Genomic DNA, 22,778 nt, shown 5'->3' with positions numbered 1-22,778 from the left:
GATTAAACAATTTGCTAGATCAAATAAGTGTTAAGTACCAGAGCAGGAGTCAAACAGGTTGATTCTAAAGCCCACGCCCTTGCCTTATACTCAGTCAGATATATGGTTATTACTAAAGAAAAATTTCAATCACACCTCTGGCCACCCTCACACCTCCCTGTGCTATCTGGATACCTGTTCTCAGGCTCTCCTCCCTCGCGCCCCACCCAAGGCCCCTTTACTCTCACTGAAGTTCTCCATACTTCAGTCTTTTAGGCCCTTATTCTTAATTAACAACCGGTTTCCTGCTTTTCCCTCTTCATAACACAAGAGGACCTCTCATAGCCTGGACTCTTACCCAAAGGAGCAATTCTAATAGTCCCAAGGCGAGCATCAATGTGTACTAGAAGAAAGGCAGTGAGAGAAGGAAGAAAAAAGAAAGACAAAATCACTTGGAGTCAGAAAAGCAGCTGGCACCCCAGCTCCACATGGGAAGCCAACCAGTGTGAAGATCACAGAAGAAAATAAAGTTTGAAAAAGGAGACCTGGCCTTTCTTCTCCAGATAAGAGAAAATTCACCAAACTCAATCAGTTATACCAAGTGCTGTATTTGTTGTCTCAACAGAAATGCTAAATCTGATGAGGCAGAGATTATTAACAGATTCTCTGCAATAAATATGCATAACCATGTGCGCTGTATAAATTCTTTATACATGTTTATTTTAACAAAGAAAAACTTTGCTTAAAAGACAAAACATCAAGTAATGCATATTAAACTCTAGACAAATCTACTCCATACTCTGTGTTTGGTATCAAAGCTTCATCTGACCCCACATTTGACACATGGCTTGGAGGGTCAGGCTCATAGGAGTAAAGTCAGAAAGCCACAAGAAGCTAGGGCTGGACACGGATGCAATTCGCAAGCTCGACCTGCGTGCAGACACTGAGGTAAACACCAAGCATCTGACCCCAGGGCTTCCTCAAAGAGGGAACAAAGCTGTGCAGCCCGCAGTATGGCAGGGGAAGTGGGAGTGGGTCCATTAAATGCGCTCCTTCCCACAGCAGCAGACGCTGCTCCTTTCACTACAAATGTCCTTTCCCACCTGGTAAACTATGGCTCACCTCCTAGAGCCCAGCTCACATGCGACAAGCTCTCTGAAACTCTTCTTGAGTCTCCAGCTCTGCCCAGAAATGGTAAAATTCGCCTTCCTGTGAGTCCCTCTGTTACTGTACTCATCAGCTACTAAACTGCCATTCAACACTCAACAAAAAAAGTTCATGCATCCAGAACCCTCAGAGCACTGAAAGCGGAAATTGTCCTCCCACCTAAGCTGGCTAAGATTTATCACCAGACAACCCTAGCAGAAGACATCCAAGAAGCCAGAGAATGAATGAGGCTGTAGCTTCTTAAACATCTCCAATATTCCTTACCTGGGTAGAAATAGAAAGCTATTATCTGCAAGACTTTCTTCTCACAAATTTCCCAGTGAATCCTGTCTTTCACATCAAGCAAAACATCTTAAAACTTTCTGTTATTGATTATTGATGTCCAAGTCAGACAGAATATGGTGTCACCATTATTATATCTCCAATAGCAATTCAACCATCCCACTTACGTGGCACTTTTCACCTTCACAGCGCTTTACAAAGATTAACTAATTAATCTTCATACTCTCTAGTTGAGTGTTGAATGGCAGTTTAGTAGCTGATGAGTACAGTAACAGAGATGATCTGGCAGAGATAAGCCTAGAAACCAGGCCAACTCCACATTCAGCCTCAAGTGCCCTCTCTGAACCCATCTGTCTGTTTCTCCCCAAAATATACTCTGCTTCAGTAGCCTCACTGGCAATAGAGGAGATTCCTATTTCTCCTTTTGTTTAAAACAGGCGTTTATGGACAACCTCCCAGGTACCAACACATTCACAGAAACCATTTCAATTAATCCCCAAAATAACTCTAATGTAGAGGTAATTAAGCTTATTTTGCAGATGAGCTTAGGTGACTAAACTTAGTCAAATTCAAACAACCATCAGGTGAGGGAACCAAGTTTTAAGCATGTGCCTTCCACCTCCAAGTCCAATGGTGTGTACAATGATCGCACAGTTATAGCCACAAACAGAACAGCAATGTTTGAGGAAGAGGCAGCAGGTTAAAGGGATGTGTTCTGTGTGCCACCCAGCTTTCTTCACCAGAATGACCTCCCGAAGTGGGCCTTGGGGCCCTCAGGACTGTCACTACTGAAAAAAAGGCATTTAACACATGGATTATGATTTTATGTCACCTTGAGTAAAAGAAAATAATGAATCTACACATTAAAAAAATGTTCATTAGTGAACTGTAGATAAATGTCTGCCTCAAGCTAAAGTATGCTGTCAAATCCAAGGAGATTCAGATCATAAATTTCACAAATGAATCTTTTCCTTAAAGAATTACATATAGATATATTAATGTCACCTAAAAAGTATAGGTATGTGTCTCTGGACAAATGATAAATGAGACAAATGACAAAACAGCTCAAAACAAAGTCAGCAAATGAAATACAATTTAAAGACATGTCCATGTAGGAATTAACAGAATCACTACAGCACCATGAAATAACACTGCAACCAGTTTCAGCGCAATATAGAAAACGACAGGGCCAAATAAGTAGTACTGACAAAGAATATTTAGGGATAGAGGCAGTATGTCAGGCTGGAACTGTCCTGGCAGGCTTGACGGAACAGGTGGCATTTAAGGTGAACTTCTGAATAAGAAAAGAAAATGGGAGGATGAGAAAGATATTATAGGAGCAGCGAGAGAGACAAGTAGTAACATGGAAACAAAAGGTCCGAAGTGCGACAGGAAAGTGAAGGGGCCATAGGAGAGAGGTTGGCAGGGAGGTCAAGGGTGTTGGGGGACGCAGCCACAGGAGATGCCAGGTGGACTCTGGATCTCACTCTCTACAACACAGTCCACAAACTCGGCTGCCTCCTCTTCTCTATAATATTACCATAATCTTTTAGCATCCTGACATTTATACTTTCATTTATCTATGAAAATGTACCCTTGTGTTTTACACATTTATCATTATTTACAAATTTGCCTTCATTCAAAAATATGTAGGATAAGACAGCCTCAAAATCAGAAAATGTAAAAGAATGCAACACAAACATAAGAGGAATCATAAGGCTCTTTTACCATAGGCAATTCAGCTGATACATCCTTTAGGGACTCCTGCTGACTAGACACAAGTGGACCGCAGACTGAGCAAGAGTGGGGCCATGGAAAGGAATGTCTAGGGTAGTATCAACAACAAAAGGCTGAAGGACGCAGCACCTCTGCAGACCTACCATGCACCAAGCACAGTTTTACACACTCTCTGCACAGCGTCCTGTGCATTCTCCAACAACCCGATGAGACAGATACTCTCACCCTCACTCACACTTTACCGACAGTGACAAGGCACTGAACTCAAGTCAAAGAAGCAATAAATGAAAAGGAATAAACTGGGACCTAAAGTAGGTGAGAATCATAAAGAAAAAAGGCAACATTTTCAGAGCTTGGTACCTAATTAGATGTGAGAAAAAGAACAGGAAGACATGAACACTACTCAGATTTTGGGATTTCAGAATGAGCAGGAAGGTGGTGGTGCTATTAAGAGAAATAAATGAAGGGGTAGAGATGACAGATCAAGGGTCTTGCCAATGAGAATCACAAAATAATACTTTATTACCAAATTATCAAGCCTGGGGCCAGGGATTTACCTCAGAGGGAAGCGGATTTACCTGCTCATGAGTTAGATCTCCAGAACAAAAAAAAAAAAAAAAAAAAATCATTCTCTTATCATCCTCCTAGAGCCTCTTGCAAACATATTATTGAACAGTCAGATATAAATAAGGGGAAAGGGGAAACAGAAAGACTACCAGGTACCAAGCCCCAGAGGAGGAGCTCTGAGGCAGGGTGGTGGGAGGGGAATATTCTGGAAGTTGACTTCTATTATCACCAGTCCAGGTTACCTGGGCTGTAGCCTGAAGCCACAGCACAGCCGGAAGCCTCCCACTCTAGCACTGGCTGACTTCCTCAGGAAAAAGAGAGTGTGTTCCGGTCCCAGGGAAGGGCTTCCTGAAGATGACAGGAGTACAGAATCAATTCAACAAGGAAACAGAGTCATGGACCACAGCACAACGGAGTCAGCACACAGAGCTAGATGTTAGAAAAGGGAAACCCATGGGTCCCACACAGACAAGGCCACATGACCTCTTCAGTCTCTAAACCCTCATCTCCCAGAGCTAGGAGGCCTTTGGTAATACCCATGAGACAGAGGCTATTCTCCACCAAGGAGTTCGTTACACTTGTAACTCATCTTTTTACAAATGCTAGCTACTCTTGGGGTTATTTACCCTAAACTCTTAGAAGGTAAGACTGACGTCTGTTCACCCTTTATTCTGCCATGTGACAAAACTTTATACAAAAGGCGCTGGATGGCAATAACCAGGGGCTGTTTTAACACATCACTAACAGCCCAAGGGTGATCCAACACCATCTTTCTGAGTAAGAATAGAAGAGGGAAGGAGAGGGCTGGGAGCACAGATGATGGAAGCAGTCGCACTGGCACCATGCCATGCTGCCACAGGGCTCTGTCCTCTCTGTCCCCAGTGTCTGTTCCCTTCGACCACATTCACTGAGTCAACTCCTACTCACTCCAGCTTCTGCTGACTCCTCAGCCAGAACACACTCTTTGGCACAATAATCCCAGGAACCACAGGCCACTTTTGGGATATCTTATCTCAGTTCATAAGCACGTATTCTTTAGGAGAACTGTCTTATACTAAAGCAAACCAGGCGCATCACAGCAGGGCTGTCTGCTCTTGTTCATCTCCATATCCTAAAATAATACCCAGCACAAAGCAGATACTCAATAAATTGTCGTTGCCTGAATTAACTAATGAATCTATCTCTATATTAACCTACCCTACCTTTCACTCATCTCTACTACACTTTAACATCCACTGGCTCCATAATCTTTAGCAAATTATTCTATACCTCTAAATCTCATCTACGGAATGATAGCATCTCTATGTAGGGCTGTTGCAAGAATAGTTTTGTGGCAAATATTAGGCACTCCTAGTATTCTTCACCCAAACTAAACAACACAGAGCAACTACGACCTCCAACAAGGGCCTCCATGGTTCCACAAAGTTCTTAACAATTTGTAACATATTCTCAGCTAACACTCACCTGCTTAGGATCAATCCATCTAATGATAATTAAAAAAAAAAAAAAAAAAAAAGCGCCCGGCGTGGTAGCTCACGCCTATAATCCCAGCACTTGGGAGGCTGAGGCAGGAGAATCATTGCGAGTTCGAGACCAGCCTGGGCTACAAAGTGAGCACAAGGCCTGCCCAAACTGCATAGAGACCCTGTCTCAAAAAAAAAAAAAGCAAGACAGGAAAGATTCTATTTTGGATATTCTTAAATCTCAAGTATCATGCCAGGCATGGTGAGCACACTTGTAATCCAGAATAGAGGAGGCTGAAGCAGGAGGATAACCATAAATTCAAGGGCACTCTCAACTACATAGTGACCTCAAGGCCAGCCTGAACTGCACAATAAGACCCTGTCTCAAAAAAAAAAAAAAAAATCAAGTAACTGGTACATTGGAGGCATCTGATTTACGACACTGCACAGATTAATTAAAGATAGAAAAAAGAAGAGGGTGAAAGGGAACAATGCAGAAGAGAGGGAAAGTGAGGAAAGGGAAGAAGAAAGGAGGGAGGGGAGAAAAGAGAGGAAAAGGAGAGGGGAAGAAGTTTTAGATCAAGACTCATGTGTCATTGTCCTAGCTTCTCCTTTAGTCCACATGGTCTTGAAGAGGTCCCTTCTCCTTAGGACCCTAGTTTTCTTATTTATAAAATGACAGGACTAGAACAGATGGCCTCTCAGATATCTTCTAGATATAAACTTTAAATAGTGTCAAAATGAGTTGTACAATTTAATTTTATTGACACTTTTGGAGTCTTCATTCTGATCAGTATCCTAAAATAAAACACCTCTAATTTCAAAGACCATCCATATCGTTGATAATTTAAATAAAAATTGAGACTGAACTATACAGTATATTCTATTTCTTGAAAAAATATCTTAAGTTTCCAAAAATCACACCATGAAAAGTACCACATAATAAAAACTTTGGAATTTTTAAAAAGTTAATACAGGAATAAAATTGTCACACATAGGCTTCCCAACTAAAAAGAGGAGAAGCATCCTGCAAAGAGAGTAAATAAAAAGAGGAGGGTCTGGGAAGAATGTATTTACTGAGAGCTGACTGCGTAGAACTGGGTTTTAGGCTTTACATGATTACATGATTCAATCAAGCTTCAGTGATTGGTGTGAACCCCATTTCACAGATAGAGAAACAGATCACAGAGGTTAAATGAGTTGCCCAAGTCACAGAGCTAGAAAGTAGCAAAGCTTCAACAATAACTGATATTTGAGGGTTCAGACTCTTTATATAGATTATCCCATTAAATCCACAGAAACAACCCCCAAGTAGGCACTGTAATCCTTAAATTAGAGATGAGAAAATTAATGCACAGAGGGAAGTTAAGTCTTGGGCTCAGAGTCAGCAGCTGTCAGTGGCAGACCTAAGATGGGGCCCAGTGGTCTGCACCAGGGTTGCTGCCCTTAGGCACTGTCCTGCTGAAGGTGCCCAGACCCACCTGACCTCAGCTCCATCTCACACGTGACCATACTGCCTTTTCAAAGCTGAGGAGCAAAGAGAGCCCAGCTGGTAGGGACCCGACTGTCATTCTTGGTCTGTAGGTCAAAGATCAGCTCCCAAAGCAGCCAGGCATATACCTATAATACTAGCTACTGAAGGAGCTGAAACGAGAGGATGCCAAGTTCAAGGCCAGCGTGAGCAACTAAATAAAACAGTATTTTTTAAAAGAAGTTGGGGATATAGCTCAGTGCTCCCTAGGCTTAATCCCTAACCTTCCACCTCCTAAAAGCCCAAACACATAGGCATCCCACAAGGCTGCTCCATTTCCACCACTCACTTCATTAATATCCAGACTGGGTCACGGGAGCCAAGATAGACTACACATTCAAGGACCTAGGCCAGCTTCAAGACCAATGGACATGCAGGGTTAGGGCCTCCCAGACAAAACCAATGAGGAATGTCTCTAGTGTCTTCTCCAAATGGGACAACTTCTCAGGAGTCTCTAGTCCTACTTACAGTAGCTCCCTTGCCTTTCATGCTATCCCTCCTGCAAAGCATCTGTGTTCTGTCAAAGGTAGGTAACCGTTCTTTGCAAAAGAGCATACTTCCTCCCTCTCATGGGCCTTCGGGTCATGTTGTGCTTCTGGTCCACTTGCTGTCTAGCCTGCTTGCCCCACCTACAGAACTCCTCCTGACCCTTAGGACCCTACTCAAATTTCCTTGTCTTCCAAAAACCCTCTATCACTTCCCAGACAGAGCAAGCCAACTCTTCTCTTAGGAGCCCCTGGCATAGAGCTTAGACTTGTGCCAACAACTATTTTACTCTACCTTCCGAATACAAGATAATATGACTATATGTCTTACAATGCCCACTAAAGGGCAGAGGTCAATGATTCTCTCTTATTTTCTCTAAATTCTCCACAGCACTGAGCAGGTACTCAGCACTTATTTAAAAAAAAGAAAGAAAAATAAAGAGAGAAAAACAATAGATATCACTTTTACCATGGGCTTTTCTTTTCTTCTTTTTTCTTTCTTTCAAGATTTTATTGACACGGGCCAGGAATTTAGCTCAGCAGCATAAGCACCTGCCTGGCAAGCGTGAGGTTGTGAGTTCAATCCCCGTACCACCAAAAAAAAAAAAAAAGATTTGACACACAAAAATTGTACATATTTATGGGATACCAGGTAATGCTTTCATACATATACACATTTCATAATGTTCTAATACCAACTTCCTTAAAGAAAGAAACTTAAAAGTCTTCCTTAAAGAAAGAAACTAAAAGTCAACTCATCCAAAGGTAAAGAAATGACCTCTTAGAAACATGATAGAAAAGGTAGAAATAAACACAAAAATATTCAATGCAAGTGTTAGTAGCACTGTGACCACAGCTTTCTGAAGCCAGTTTGCAAAAAGCCAAGAAGAGAGGCTGGACCACGATCCCCTGCTCCGTGCTTTCTCTGGCCAAGTCCTTGGGGTCAGGGATCCAGCAACACGTCAGCCTGCTTGTCACACCTAGAAGCCACCTGGCATCCTAAGAAAGAAACCTTGATCAGGGACAGTGCCTTTGCAGATGTTTCCCACATTCAAACTCCAAATCTCTACACACTTTTTGATGCTTAATAATAACACTTTAAAACATAAACTGCTACCTAATCTTAGCTATGCAATTAAAAATGTATATATTTTGCTTCTCTCTCTCCCAGTGAGAAAGGAAATTATACCTGTAGGGCTCCTGAAGCTAAGAATCACACCCTGTAGAAAAGCTAGTAGGAGGCTCAAGTTGGGGAGTGGGGATGGAGGGCAGATGAAGGCAAGAAGCAATCCCCAGGCTTTAAAGAAAATGAAAATGAGGTTGAAAGAAGGGAATGATCTTTCCATGGACTATATGTTAGGCAGAGGCAGAATTACTGTCTCAGTTTCCTGCTCCCCAGGGCTCCACCTACTGCCTGGTGAGGAAAGGAAGAGAGGAACACAGTGCAGGGCCTCAAAGGACAGAATCAAGCCTGTGCAATCCTGCTTCAGTGAGGAGGCTACTGTTCATCTGGAGAAAGAGTTCCTAGTTCTGGATTCTCAAGAAGATTATGGAAACAAGGTTCAGAGTTCTCTACATTCAATTCAGCCTCACGATTCAATACAGCATGAAGGAACTTCAGAGCACTTCTTACTTAATCAATCCAGAAAGAGATTTATCTACTCAAGGTCAAATAGTGAGTTGGAAGCAAAGCTAAAGACACTTTGTCTTCTAGTATATCATGTCTACAACTCTGTAGAAAAACAACAAAGAAGTTAAAAACATTTTTTTAATTTAAAAAAAAGGAAGAAAAGTATCTGTCCAGCTTCTCTAATCTTCCTCTGCTACTTGCCTCACCCATTTACCAAGGGGCTTCCTGGGGTCCTTGTCAGTAAAGAACAGACAGGTGAGGTCCCCAGAGGCCCTCAATGCCTGTGTCCCGACAATGGCTTCTCAGATGGCCCAGGGAAAGACACACATCTCTTTCCCACCCCTTCCAGGTTCTCCTCTCCCTCCTGAGAACTGCCATCTCCAGCCCTAAACAACCTTCAGGTTTTGTCCACTAGAAAAGATCAGCAGCAGCTTCCATCTCTGTGAAATTATAAGGCTGGATGCAGGCAGCAGTGCAACCAGCTGTTGGTGAGACCACATTTTCCACTGATGATGAGTCAGTGCCTGAGCTGAAGGCTGTGGGACCTGGGAGCCTGCACAGGTCAGGGAGAGTCGCAGTTCCCAAGCATGCCTAGGCCTGCAGAGAGAAGCCGCTTGCAATCCTGTAAAAATCTCAGCACCTAGACATGGGAATACAGCTCCCCCTGCAGACCTCTTGAAGCCTCATAGCAGCAGGACCAGGGTCTGAACAAACCCTGGGCCCAGTGAATCTCGTAAAGCCCACTACCTGCCCACCATGTATGGAAACCAAAGTCTCATATTTGAAACCCCAAAAGATTCCCAGGATACACCATTTGCATCCCAGGCTTCTAAAAAGAAACTGACTTCAGTAAATGAGAGGCCCTTTTTAAGATCTTCAAATAAGGGAGATAAAGGTTGTTCCCAAATTTTGGGTGGGTAAGTAATTCACAAGAACCAGGAGGGGAGGGGAGCCCACCCCAGCATGCCAGGTCATGGCCAACCTCTTGGGACATGACCTCTCAAACTCACTGCAACCCCACTTTGGGAAATGGTCCCAGGTTATTCAAGAGAGCTGGGTAAAAAGACCTACTAGGACTGTCGCAGAGCAGCACTCACTGATAGAAAAGCACTCTCCTCATGCCCTGCAGTGGAAGACCAAGGATAGTGACAGCTGAGCAGCAGGGCAGTCAGAAAGATGCAGTGGAGCTGATGCCTACTCCTCTGTCTGGGGCTTGTGGATTTGACACCATTGGGTCACTAAAAAGTATCACCAAAAGATACCACCAAGGAGAACCTACTACGTGTAAGGACCCACCAAGAAAAAGATGATCAGGAAACCTGAGTCCTGGCAATTTAAGAAGTAGGATGGAAGAGGCTTTGGATCAAAGTCCACTGCCTACACTGCCAGGTGTTGACAGGCACTGCAGTTACAATCAAATAGCCTATCTAGAAGTCTGCTGCCTCATGGTATGGAAAAAAAGGGTCAGCAGGGCCAGCCCACATGCGACAGCCTGGCTTTCCCTTCCTCGGCTACTCAAGTCCCTCTTGCTCTGTTCCTTGCTCCCATTTGTCCTTCAGACCCCTGAATAAGCACCCTTTGCAGCAACCTATCTGCCAAGAACCTCCACGCTACCACAGTGGCTCTGCAAAAACTTAATGTGGTTTGAGACCACTTCTATGGGGTTCACATTCAGTTCCCCCAGAACTATGAGCAGCAAAGAAAAGCCACACTGCCTTCTGGAGAGGCCAACTTTTGCACGGCCAAGGCTGGGAGAGGCATCTGCTGCTCAAGAGTTTTCATTTCATAGGCTCAGCTCCAACCAAATCAGCAAAGCACTGTTACTATGGACCATCTGCCAGGACCCGGAAACAGCCCTGTTACATAAAGGAGCTGGGATAATGAAATTTATTAAACTGGATTCTTTCTTCATAAAGGAGACAAAGCACTTTAAATCTCTCTTTAAAGGGGAAATGTAGGCAATGGAAAGTCCCCAAATAGGAGACCCCTAGTTCTAATCCCAGTTCTGCTACCCGTTAGCTGTGGGACCATGAGGACAAAGCATCTCTCCCTTGGCTTGTTTTCTCAAATTCCAAGTAAGGAAGAAATGGCCCTCACAGCTTTAAAAGTCTGTAATTTATATTTTCACCAACATGGCAAAAAATAAGCCTAGCTAGGTATTAATTTTTGTACTTTACAGTTAGCTTCCTAAGACTGAAAGGTACCTTTTTATTGACGGGTTTAATAAAGAAGAGTAATGAGCAGAGTCACTGAATCTGGGGCTAGCTGGAGGAGAAGCTAAAACTCAGAACCTTCTACCAAACCAAGGAGGGGAGGCCCAAGCAAAGCTCAGAGCAAGAACCTGGTTGGGAGCAGCACTATTAATGATGTCCTGCCATGGCACACAGTTTATGAAGTGTTTTCGCATCCACGATCTTTGCTCCTCACTCCACCCTCACAGCTGCAAGGTGACACTGACTCTCATCTCACACTGAGCCAAGTGAGGCAAAGGAACTAGGTTGTATGTGTCCACATCTCTTTTCTTCTCTCCAGCATAACATGGGAGTGAGCCTGACTTGGCACAATGTCTGCAGGATTAAATAGATGATGTTTGCAAAGCACTGGCAAAATGCCCAGCACACAGTGTGTTCTTGATGAACTGAGCAAACCCTTCCTCACGTACCTCTCCCTCCTCAGGGCAGTACACAGTGAAGCCCCCAAGCTGCTCATTTGTAGGCCCCTCAGGAAATGCCACAAGAGAAGATGCCTCCATGATGCGACTGGAAGATAAACCAAAGAGCCAGACATCTCCCACTCTTACTCGCCCACGGATTCCAATGCTCACCCAGCCCTGGAGAAAGGGGCTCCCCTGAGGATGCAAGGTAGGTCACCTTCAGCCACAGAGATCTGAGGTAGAAAGCAAGCAGGAGGCCTCAACAGAGGCACCTGCGGGAGCCACCAAGTCAAGGTCCTTCCTCTCATATTCATAATTCTCACGCCCATCCCTCACGGAAACCTCTAGCAGCTCCTTCCCTGCTCACAAGGATGCATTCCCTTTATACTCAACTGTTCCCAGTCTCCTCCCCTTGCCAGCTTTCCCCAAGTGAGAAGAACCAGGTCACACAGACTACAGGAGGATGTACTTGCCACTGCTACACTCGCTCTGCTCCTTCTGCCCGCAATGCCCTCCTGTCACCGCCACCTAGACAATAAATATGCAGTGAACAAAATCCAGCAAAGGGAGGAAAGAAGGACCTGGAAACGACTAAATGACATAATGTACCCCTTATGGGACAAAAAATTAGGAGTTATGGTTCTTATTTTATGAACAGGGAAATTCAGGCCCAGAGGAGTTAAATAACTTGTCCAATTATACACAGTCAGTAAGTGGAGGAAGTAGAACTTGAACCTATCTCTTCAGGCCTCTTTTGGCCAGATCAGGTTCCTCCCCAGGTAAAGAGTCACTCTCAGATTGAGAAAGAGTTGGTTCCTCCAAGATTCCTCAAAATAGGCTACTTTCCTCTTGGCACACACTGAGAGCACTTTAAGGAACTGGCTGTCACCATGATAAGTGAGAGCCCCTACAGGACAGGCAAGGTCCTCAGAGAAAGGGCAAACACAGTGTCATCTGCCAAGAACCTAAAAATGATGGCAAAATTACAGGCTGGTCACTTACCACTCGCTTTGAGAGAGCTCCTGGAACAAATCAATGGACAGGAAAGAGGAAGACTCCTTGAATGGAACTCAGTCCTCTGAGTGGAGCTTGTATGGCGAGCAGCCCCACTCACTGGAGACAGATGGGGAGGCCAAGGAGCCAAGCAAAGCCATGAGAAGGCAGGACCAATATTGGACTTAAAATCCTGGGCTGCCAAGCATTAATGTTCACCTCTAGAAGCTGAGACTCCCTGTCTCAGCCTTCTCCAAGAAGGTGAGCAGAAAGCAGAATCATAAGCTGGATCTCCCAGGTACAACGAACAGAAAGGTACAGTTTCCACATCCAAGAGCTCTAGCTACTCCAGGCCACCAGCACTGATACAGGAGGCCACTCTCCACCATGCCAGGGGAGACTCAGGCATGCATAAAGCAGACCAGGCCCCTAACTATAGAGGGCTTATGCCCACTGAGAAAAGAGTGGCAAGTAAGTAAATAAATAATGGTATTATGATAGTGGGCAGCCAAAACTGCTATAATGAAAAATAAAGCAGGACAGAGAGCACAGTGTGAAGAGTGACATTTGGGCAGAAAGCAATAGAAGTAAACCAATAGCTCGGTGGGGATGAGAGAGATGAGCATGCCCACCACGAGGGACACCCAGAACACAGGCACGCAGAGGACAATGCTCCGCGCTTACCTGTCACCACTTCCTAACCCAGCCCATAAAACTCTCCCTGTTGGGTACTGCTTCAAAGATCTCTTCAAACACAAAACACTGTTCCTCCCTGCCCTAAAATCCAGGAATTTGTTAGACTGAATGCTCAAATTCTCCAAAATTCATATGCTGAAATCCTACCCCACAAGGTGACAATGTAAGGAAGTGGGGCCTTTGAGAGGTGATGAGGTCACGAGCATGGGACCTTCATGAACAGGATTAGTGCCTTTGTGAAAGGAACCCGAAAGAGTTCTCTCACCCAATATGGTAACCACATGGTTCACCTACAAAGCAGGAAGAGGACCTCACCAGACCCCAGAACTGTCAGTGCTTTCCTTAGCGCTATTCAGGCTCTCCACTATGAGAAATAAGTTTTTCTTGTTCACAAGCCACCCAGTCCATGGTATTTTGTTACAGCAGCCCAAACTGACAAACAAGTTACTTGCTACATTTCCAATGAGATCACCTGGAGGAACAATATGAGCTTTCAACAAAATGACGTCGAACAGGGCAGGGTTCGAGCATCTGCCTTACTTAACTATCCGTATAATTTAGACAAGCCATGTCGCCTTTTTAAGCCTTGGTCCTTCCAGGAATGCAAAGGAAGTAAACTCTACCTCAGGAGATAATGAGGCGCTCACAGTAGCAGTACGAGGCAGAACACCTAGTTCATGGTAAGGGCTTGACAAACACTAAGCCCCTGTCCCAAGGTAAGTCCCTAGGGGATTTAAAAAAAAAAAACACTTGTGCTTCTTCAACCAATTACGTTAACTCAGGCCTTAGTGCAGCAAGCCTCTGGCAAGACCCTGGCATACTCCTCTGCTGGGTCTGGGGGCTGAAAGATGACCCTAAAGCCATCATGACATAGCCTAAGGGGAGGCCTTGATCTACGAGAGAACTAGGAAGGAGGAGAGCTGTTCACAGCAGAGTGCAGCAAAAGGGATACAGCTCTGCAGCACAGCATCTGCCTGAGAAGCGCGAGGTCCTGAGTTCAATTCCTGGTGCCAAAAACAAGACAGAAAGGAAAGAAAGAAAAGCCAATGGACACTGGTCTTCCCAAGGGTAGGAAGGTGAAAAGGACCAGACCCTCAAAGGAATCAGGGCCAAGGCTGTCCCCTTCCCACCATCTCTGGCTCAGTGGCTGAGGGTCAGGCTTTTGTCACCTGGTTCTGCTGTGAGGTAGCCAGCAGAGACCAGACCAATTGCAGTTCCTCCTACAAACAAGGACTATCAAATACTAAGGTCCTTTCCACTCTGACCTTGCTAATTCTGCAATGCCTGCTGGCCCTACCCCCCTCATCCCCCAAAGCCAAGTGGCTGCCCACTGCTGCCATCTGCTGGCCCTGAAGGCCCTACTGTGCTTGGTTTTAGCCAAGCCCTAGGCATATCCCTCACCAAATGCACCCACCTCAAGGGATGAATCTTGCTTTTGTTTCAGGTGGACACTTCTCCAGATCACAGATCACTGGGTAATTATTGCTAAACACAAAGCCAAAAATAATATCCTATCTTCCTCTCTCTGGCAGAGATGAAACAACTGCAGCTGAGAGACTGACCTCCCTCCCCAAAAACAGAGGGAGCAACTTGCCCAAGGTCACACAGCTGCCTGGCTCCCGAGCCGGTGCAAAATTCCATTTTACCATAATGCCTAATCTGGTGGGCACCTGCAAACCAAAAATAAAGTCGGCCCAGGGCCCAGGAAACAAAGCCTTCGGATAATGGGAAACAAACTCTCCGAATTCTTTTCAAACTTCAAAAAAGCATAAAGTATGGCACATAAATAGTTTGAGAACTGCTACAGAAATTCAGTGGAAATAACAAAGGGTTCCCAGAGTATCTCATACACTTTGAAGGTCATCATTCACAAGAACACATGCATAGCAGCCTCCACATCACTGCCACAAACCGGCTGGATCCTAGGCTTAGCAGGAAACCATCGTGAAGACACCCAGGAGAAGCATCTTGAGTCTGCACATCTGCCCACACCCCACAACAAACGTGAGCTCCTCAGGTCAGAGTTTCTGCTCTGTCTCCAGGCCTCTCAGCATCTGGTCAGAGTAGCTCAGTAAAGGCGCATACAGCAAGACTCGCTAGGATCCTGCACAATCAAGGACACGGTCACTCTCTATGGATGCAACTGACCACACCTCAGCAGCATCTGTAGCCATCTTGTGCTCACTGTAAGACAGACCTTGAGAAAACAAGGCCTGAGTATCAGTAGGCCACTTGCCTGTTCTGTCTGCTCACATCTACCACATGCTGAAGCTCAACTGGATGATCCTGATCCTCAAAGTCCTTCTAATTCTAAAATGCTGGAATCTGAAACCCACAAACAAATCTAGGCTACCCTTCCCCTGCACACCCAGCAGTAAGAAGGTAGGAGGGGGAATGTGATCGAGCAATACTTCCCTCTAGTGGTGTCACATAGTCACTGCACTCCCTCCACAAACTCGGCACACCAAAGCTAAACTCCCACTCCATCCCATCCTCAACTCTCAATAGCAGAAATCTACTATGGAGAAGCCAGAAGTAAAAAGCAAGGTCAGGATCTCGGAACCAATGAAGTTTCTCAACTATTTCCACAAAAGTAGAGAAACCCCTCATCTTTAGGAACAAGGATATTTTGGTGCTCAAAAAACCTTCTATGATCGCCAACTCCCCTTTAAATGAGGAAACCAAGGCTCAAGGACATTCACCAGAGACTTGCCCAAGGCCACAAGCTGACTCATGACTGAGCCAAAAATAGATGCCTGCTTTCCTGCCTCTTGCTCCACACTCTTGCTGTCTTTCCATGTGACCTCTCAACTGAGGCCCACGGAAGAGACTCATCAAGGACATCGACACAGGAACAGCTGGCAAAGGGACCAGTCCCCCAGACTAAGGGGTAAGCCATTTTAACAGCTCTAAAATGATACTTATGGGGGACAAAATCAGCATGCAAATTACATACTGAGCACAGAAAAAAAGGTCTGCTCATAATTCCACCAATCAGAGATAATATCTGGGCATATTTCCTTCTATGCAAATTTTTTAAAAACAAATTAGGAGTTCTATAGTAATTTATTGTGATCTCTTTTCACTATCCTATGAGCACACTGTTCTGTGGTTAGTATCGTTCTAAGAGATTATCTTTAATGGCTATATAATATTCCAGCATAGGGCTGTACTATATTTAACTAATTTATTTTCAGTTTCATTTGTTTCTTTGAGTTTTTGTAATTATAAATTAGGCTGCAGTGAGTGACATTCTACTGAATCTTTGAACATATCTATGGTTATTTCTTAGGTCAGTTTTATTTTATAGGATACAATTTCAGAGCTGGAATGGCCTATAAAGATGATTATGATGCCCACAAGGTCTTATTGGTCAGATGGGGGAAAGTGAGCCAGAGGATTTAATGTCTTGCCAAAGGACAAAAAGAAATCAACAGAACCAACTCAAATTCTCTACTTAATAGAATGTGACCTTCCCAAAGCCCAACCACAATTTCATGACCTTCCCTGACCAATCTTGCCCACACTGACCTCTCTTCCTGAAATCTGAGAGCCCTCCATGTCTGGGCCGCTCCTCTGGCCCTATGCCACATTCTTTTATTCTTCTACTAAATATTTAATTTGTTCATCCCAGCACAAGCATCCGGAAGGTAACTGTATTTTACATCCCTCATTTTCCATACCATAGTGTTATATATATACAGGCAAGCATACTACAAATATCTGTTGAAGGAACAAAGATAACTCAGAATTACCTTCCTCACTGTCTGTGAGAACCCAGTATCACAGGAAAAATTGGGGAAAGATCTTTGAGAAATAAAAACAGCTTAGTTAATAAAGTAGAGCATTCTGATGTACACACAATTTGGACACAGAGTAGCAGGACTGGGAGCAAAAGACTGGGTTTGAGTTTTAGTTCTGCCCATCTGGACCAGGGCAATGCAATTAACCAAACAGGGACTCATCTGTGAGGCAAGCATGACAACATTCATAACATAAAATAAGAGCAAAAGCATTTTATAGTGATAAGGTTGCTGGACTGTCACAATGAAGTGCAGCTGCTTCTATGAATCCCAGCACAGCCTCCTGACACTAGCTCCCAGTTCCTATTCCACATGTCTGCTAAATGGCTGCACGTTTCAGCAAAAACCAAGGTTATGCTGAAGTAGAACTTCTTGTAGAGAAGCAATTATTCCTGGTCAGGCCCCTGGGTTTAACCAGGCTAAGTCATCCACATCTCCTCATCATCTGAGAGAACATGAAAACCAGAAGGAGCACTGGAGTGGGAGCCAAGAGACTACTGGGTTCTGGTCCTTTGTTAACTCTCTGTGCCTCACCTCCTTAGTTCTCAGTTTCCCTGTCTCCAAAATGAGGTTGTCAAAGAAAAGAAAAATGAGGTTGTCTGGCCAGATGATCCCTTAGTTCCTATCATTACTGACATTCTAAAGATTCCAGGATAAAAACTAATTAGTTGAATAACAAGCAAAACTATCCATTTCAAAATAGTCACTTGGGTTCATTCTGATTTTCAACCATAGAGTTGTCAATTTCTAAAGCACAAGCATCATGAATTCCAAAGCACTTGCTTTAAATAGAGCCCATGAGATCAGAAGCTCCCTGAGCTCAGTTGAGGTTTCATGATATATGGTCACAAAGAAATAGCAGTAATGTACACTGTCACCCTATTCTAGAAAGGATCTTGGACTCAAAACAGAAAAATCAGCATTAGATATATTTATAAACTCTGTTTATTGTGAATCAATGGCTGAGCTTGGATTTCACTGAGGCTCAGACATCAAATGCAGTAAAATATTTCTTGATCTGTGACTCTTGAAGAAAAGAGAATGGCTAAGAGGTAGTCCCTTCCACATGTAATTCCTTTTTTTTTTTTTTTTTTTTTAATCGGTACCAGGGATCGAACTCACGACTACCTGCTTGCAAGGCAGGCGCTTATGCCACTGAGCTAAATCCCCAGCCCTGTAATTCCTCTCTTTAGAGGTTAAAGATAATAAAAATATCTCAGCAAAAAGACATTACCAAGAAACAGGAAGATAGTAGGGAGAGAAGAAATATATTAGAAAGCAAAACTGGATTTCTAGCGCAGATGCTGCCACAAAGTCATTTTCTCTCTTTTTTAGTTTCTGTTTTCTCATTTGCCAAGTGAGGAAGATGCTTTTTCCTTCTCTGATTCTCTAAAACTTTCAAGACTCTAGGACTTTCTTAAGTGACACTAAAGAAAAGCAAAGAACATCAAAGAGCTCTCTATTTGCTTTCACTTTCTCAATCCACATCCTTTGTGAAACCACAAGGTACTTTGGGATACTGAATGGTTCAGGGAAAGCTTCCAGCATCCAGAAAGCAACCAGATTCTAGACATTGTGACCAACTCCACATTGACATTTGGATCTTGTGAAGTCATTCACCTTAAAATTCTAATAAATCATCAACCACCAGCACTTAGCATCTGCAAACACTGATCATTCTGTACTTTCAGGACTGCCCTGAATTTACCTGTTACCCATCTGGAGGTATACAATCCAGCGCTGCAGAGATTGCTCTTGCAAAGAAAAGTAACAGAGCACCCAATCTCCAGAAGGTTCTCCTGCTTTCAAAAAAGCAGAGGAAGCTACATGTACTGAGAAGACATATGAGCCGAGTCCTGTGCTGGTTGCTTTAATACATCATCAAATTTAATCCACGTACTCAGACAGTAATTATTTCTCTATTCTCCTAATGAAAAAACCTTCAGAAAAGTTAGGTTTATTTATTCCTTCAACATATGTTAAGTACCTACCTTTTAAGTGCTTAACATTTTGCTAACAACTGAGACTACATTGGTGAGCAAAACTAAACATGATCTCTGCCCTCAAAGAGCTTACAGGTCACTGGAAGGGAGAATTAGTCAAACAATCCTTTAAAAAAAAAAGTGCAAAGGAGAAGTTTATGATGTCATAAGAATGAGTGCTAGACAAGGATGGTGGTGATGATTGACATGGGGGGAGGTGCAGCTGCCCACTGCCACACCATCAGTAAGCCAACAGTGCCCAGACAGGACCAAGGCCTGTCTGACTTCAAAGCCACGCTTCTTCTCTCCCTGGCCATCTGTTCATTCATTTGACAATTAGCTGTCTACTATATGCTAACAGACATTCTCCTAGAATTTACAATCTAGACATTAAGCAAATGAGACTTCAAACACATGTATACAATTACAAATTAAGATGAGGACTGTAAAGGGTCAATTTTAATATGGGAAATTACCTATAAAGCCATAGAGATCTTCCAGCTTTTTGATACTCTGAAAAGCCACTTGCCTGTTGCAAGCAAGCACAAGACTTTAAGAAACCTGGCCTGTCACATTAGGACACTTAAGGAGCATGTCGCCAGCCAGCTCCTGAGCCCTTAACTCCTGTATCTCAAACTTGACAAGACCTCTGCTGAAATAGAAGTCTCTCCAAAAGTAACTACTGACTCCTAAATATATTTTCACATACCCTAGCCTCAAAGAACATCACTTACACATACATCTCAAACTCAGTTGGAATACGTCCCACTTTGCAGAATACAGGTAGGTTTTAATATCCTACTTAAGAGATGAGGAAACTGAGGCCTAGACAGGTAAAGAGACCCTATCAAGGTCACTAGGAAAGCACCCAGACCTGCCACGTAACCCTCATTACAAGTGCTTCTGGCCAGGAAATCATGAATCTCAAATGAGACAGCTGCAGGTCATCGAGCCTAGATAAAGTCACCCGAGTCCCATGAAGTTTCTGAGAACAATGATCAGGGACATTAAGCAGCTTGGGAAAGGTTTCTAGAATGCAGCTCCACAGCCTGAGACACAGGTACCCTTGCCAGCTCTCCCAGATTAGAACAAGTTCTCTTGGACTCTTTCCAAGTGCCTCTAACAGAGAAAAGTATTTTTCCATTTTAAACACTGCAGACTCCTAAGAGGGAAAAGCAGAAAGCACACCCCAGGTTCCACACAGACAAGGAGTAAACTTATTCCAATGCCATACAACAGCCCCAGCAGAGCACCTACTGCTGAAGATGCCAGTCTTGCAGCCAGCCTCGACTCACTCGAGTAACACTTGGGGTTGTCAGACAAGGAGTAAACTTATTCCGATGCCATACAACAGCCCCAGCAGAGCACCTACTGCTGAAGATGCCAGTCTTGCAGCCAGCCTCGACTCACTCGAGTAACACTTGGGGTTGTCAGACAAGGAGTAAACTTATTCCGATGCCATACAACAGCCCCAGCAGAGCACCTACTGCTGAAGATGCCAGTCTTGCAGCCAGCCTCGACTCACTCGAGTAACACTTGGGGTTGTCTAATGTTGTGAAGGGGGTGTGCTGGAGGATATTTAGCATCTCTGGCCTCTAGATACGAGTAACAACCCTCAGTATAAGAACCACAGATGTCTCTAACCACTGCAAATATCCCCTGGGGGACAAAACCACCTCTGGGTGAGAAACTCCGGTCCAGAAACTATGGAAAAATGGAAAATCCAAGTGCTCTTCCTTTTTCTCATCTTATCCCGGCCCACCTGTGTGGCCAGATATGTAGTTACTATGATCAATACCAATGTGATAATTTATATTTTAATCAATATCACATAACTAATGCCTTCCAGATAAGACTTGAGAGCCTCTGGGCTGCTGTAACCTACAAGTACTGCATATCCCAGAAACAATTCACCACTGGAGCTTGTGAAAACAACTAGAGTCAAATAACTCCTTGTTCTACTAATGAGCTGCTTCTGACCCTGTAAGGAAATCTTGCTCTTGTTATGAGAGCAGCTGAGTCTGATTAAATGGAAGTCCTAGGTTTTTCTTCTCAATGACATCAGGCCAGGGCCAGGGCTTCTATTGTGCTAGAAAAGAACCCAAAATTGGTGAATCAAATCTCAAGAGACTCCCATACCCACAATTCAGTACAACCAGGACACTCAAGCACCCCAGCTTTAAGCATTCTGGACTTCAGAGAAAGGGGAAAGTGGTCATGTACATAAACAAGCAACCTGAATTAACAAGTTAATTACACAGGTGAAATGTTTCCAAAAAACCATGCTTCTGAGTGGAGGTGGAAACCCAAAGCTAAGCTCCAAAGCAGCTGGAGTGACTCAGCGTCAGGGATGTGGGTTCCAACCTCCCACCCTGAAGGCTGGGCAACTGGCCCAGACGTGAGTATCAGCGTGGGCCTCAAAGAAGCAACAGCTTTATGTCTCTCATAACTAGTTAAAGAGTTACTGACAGACTCAACCAAACTCACTAATATTTGATAGTAAGTGTATTTTACTGCACTGCAATTCTCTGGAGACTATGAAACGCCTACCTGTTGGCGCCTAATTACTCAGACAACTGCTACTTTTTATGCTACTTTTGCACTGTGTACTTAGCTCTACTGTTCACAGCTCATACTGGAATGTGCTGAAATTTGACTACAGATCTGTCTCATCTATGGGCTCCTCAAGGGCAAGATTTACAAAGCATGGTGCGCACACAGACCATCATCATTTGTAGGATAGATGGATGAACAGAAAAGTTTTCTGTCTACTTTCTTAGACTTAAGCCTTCTATCACTTTCTAATAAGCAGGGTAGTCTTGTCTCCTCCATTTCTCCAAGGTTCATTAGCACACTGCTCAGTGGTACTCAACAAACGTAAATGGATTATTCTGGATTCCTGAATTCAAAGCCTCTGCTCATGAAACAGAGTCTCATAAAATAAGTCAGAAATCCTACCTATTCTACTTTACATGTGTTTAGTCCATTTTAACTACAAACAATTTGAGACAGGAAAATTAGTACATTCTCTGAAAGTGAAGAGACACAGAAATGAACGAAACCAATATGGTTGTTTCCCTCACTGAACTTATTGTCTAGAGGGAAAAAAAAACTGTTAGCAACAACTATGCTCTGTGAGTTGTTTAAAGAAAAGTTCCTCCAGATGGGCCCCATCTTCTAGCTGTGTGAGTGTCTTTGAGGAAAGACATGACTTTTCCTACAAACGAATGACATGCTTTTCCTTGTTGCACACTACAAAGTGATGACATAGAAATGACATTGTACATCTTTGCTGTATAGGCAATGTTTCAGAATGATAGTAAATTGTTTTAAAAGATCACTTAAATACATCATATGTCTGAATATTCACAGGTTTACACTGGCATGTGCAAACGTGTAATATGTGTGGCTTACTAAAGATAACTGAAGCTCACTGAAAACCCGCAAAAGCCAGAAACTACTAGAACAACAGTCACCAGGTATCTGAGATCTAGAGTTAGCTATGAAGCTGGCAAGCAGGATAAGAGCAGCCAGGGGACGTCTGAGAAACCCTGAAGCTCAGAAGGTCTCAGCATGGTAACAGACTTTCATATTTACTAGCTGACTGTCTGGGGGACACTGTAAGGGACAAAACCTCTTAGACATCAGGGGTGGAAAGAGGCCATAAACAAAATTGGAGAACAAAGTAAGGGATGTGAAGGCCAGGAAAGAGCTGTCATAAAAGAAAGATGAGAAACAGATGAAGACTCAGGAAACGTGAAGATGCCAAGAGTCATACGGCATGACGTGGCACCATCTGAGCATATATGA

At 43.7% G+C, this 22,778-nt stretch overlaps 1 protein-coding gene across 10 annotated transcripts in view; it reads right to left on the bottom strand.

Moving 5' to 3' along the window:
• Nucleotides 1–22,778, bottom strand: part of Sergef (secretion regulating guanine nucleotide exchange factor) — a 227,812-nt gene that overhangs the window by 177,731 nt on the left and 27,303 nt on the right. The window lies entirely within an intron of this gene.

The sequence above is a fragment of the Cavia porcellus genome, unplaced genomic scaffold (genome assembly GCF_034190915.1).
Source record: "Cavia porcellus strain 051 isolate PalLab524CR breed Dunkin Hartley unplaced genomic scaffold, mCavPor4.1 scaffold_6, whole genome shotgun sequence".
In the NCBI taxonomy this organism is placed as follows: Eukaryota; Metazoa; Chordata; class Mammalia; order Rodentia; family Caviidae; genus Cavia; species Cavia porcellus.
The sequence above is the reverse complement of the archived record's forward strand: the minus strand, read 5'-3'. Positions and strand labels throughout refer to the sequence as shown.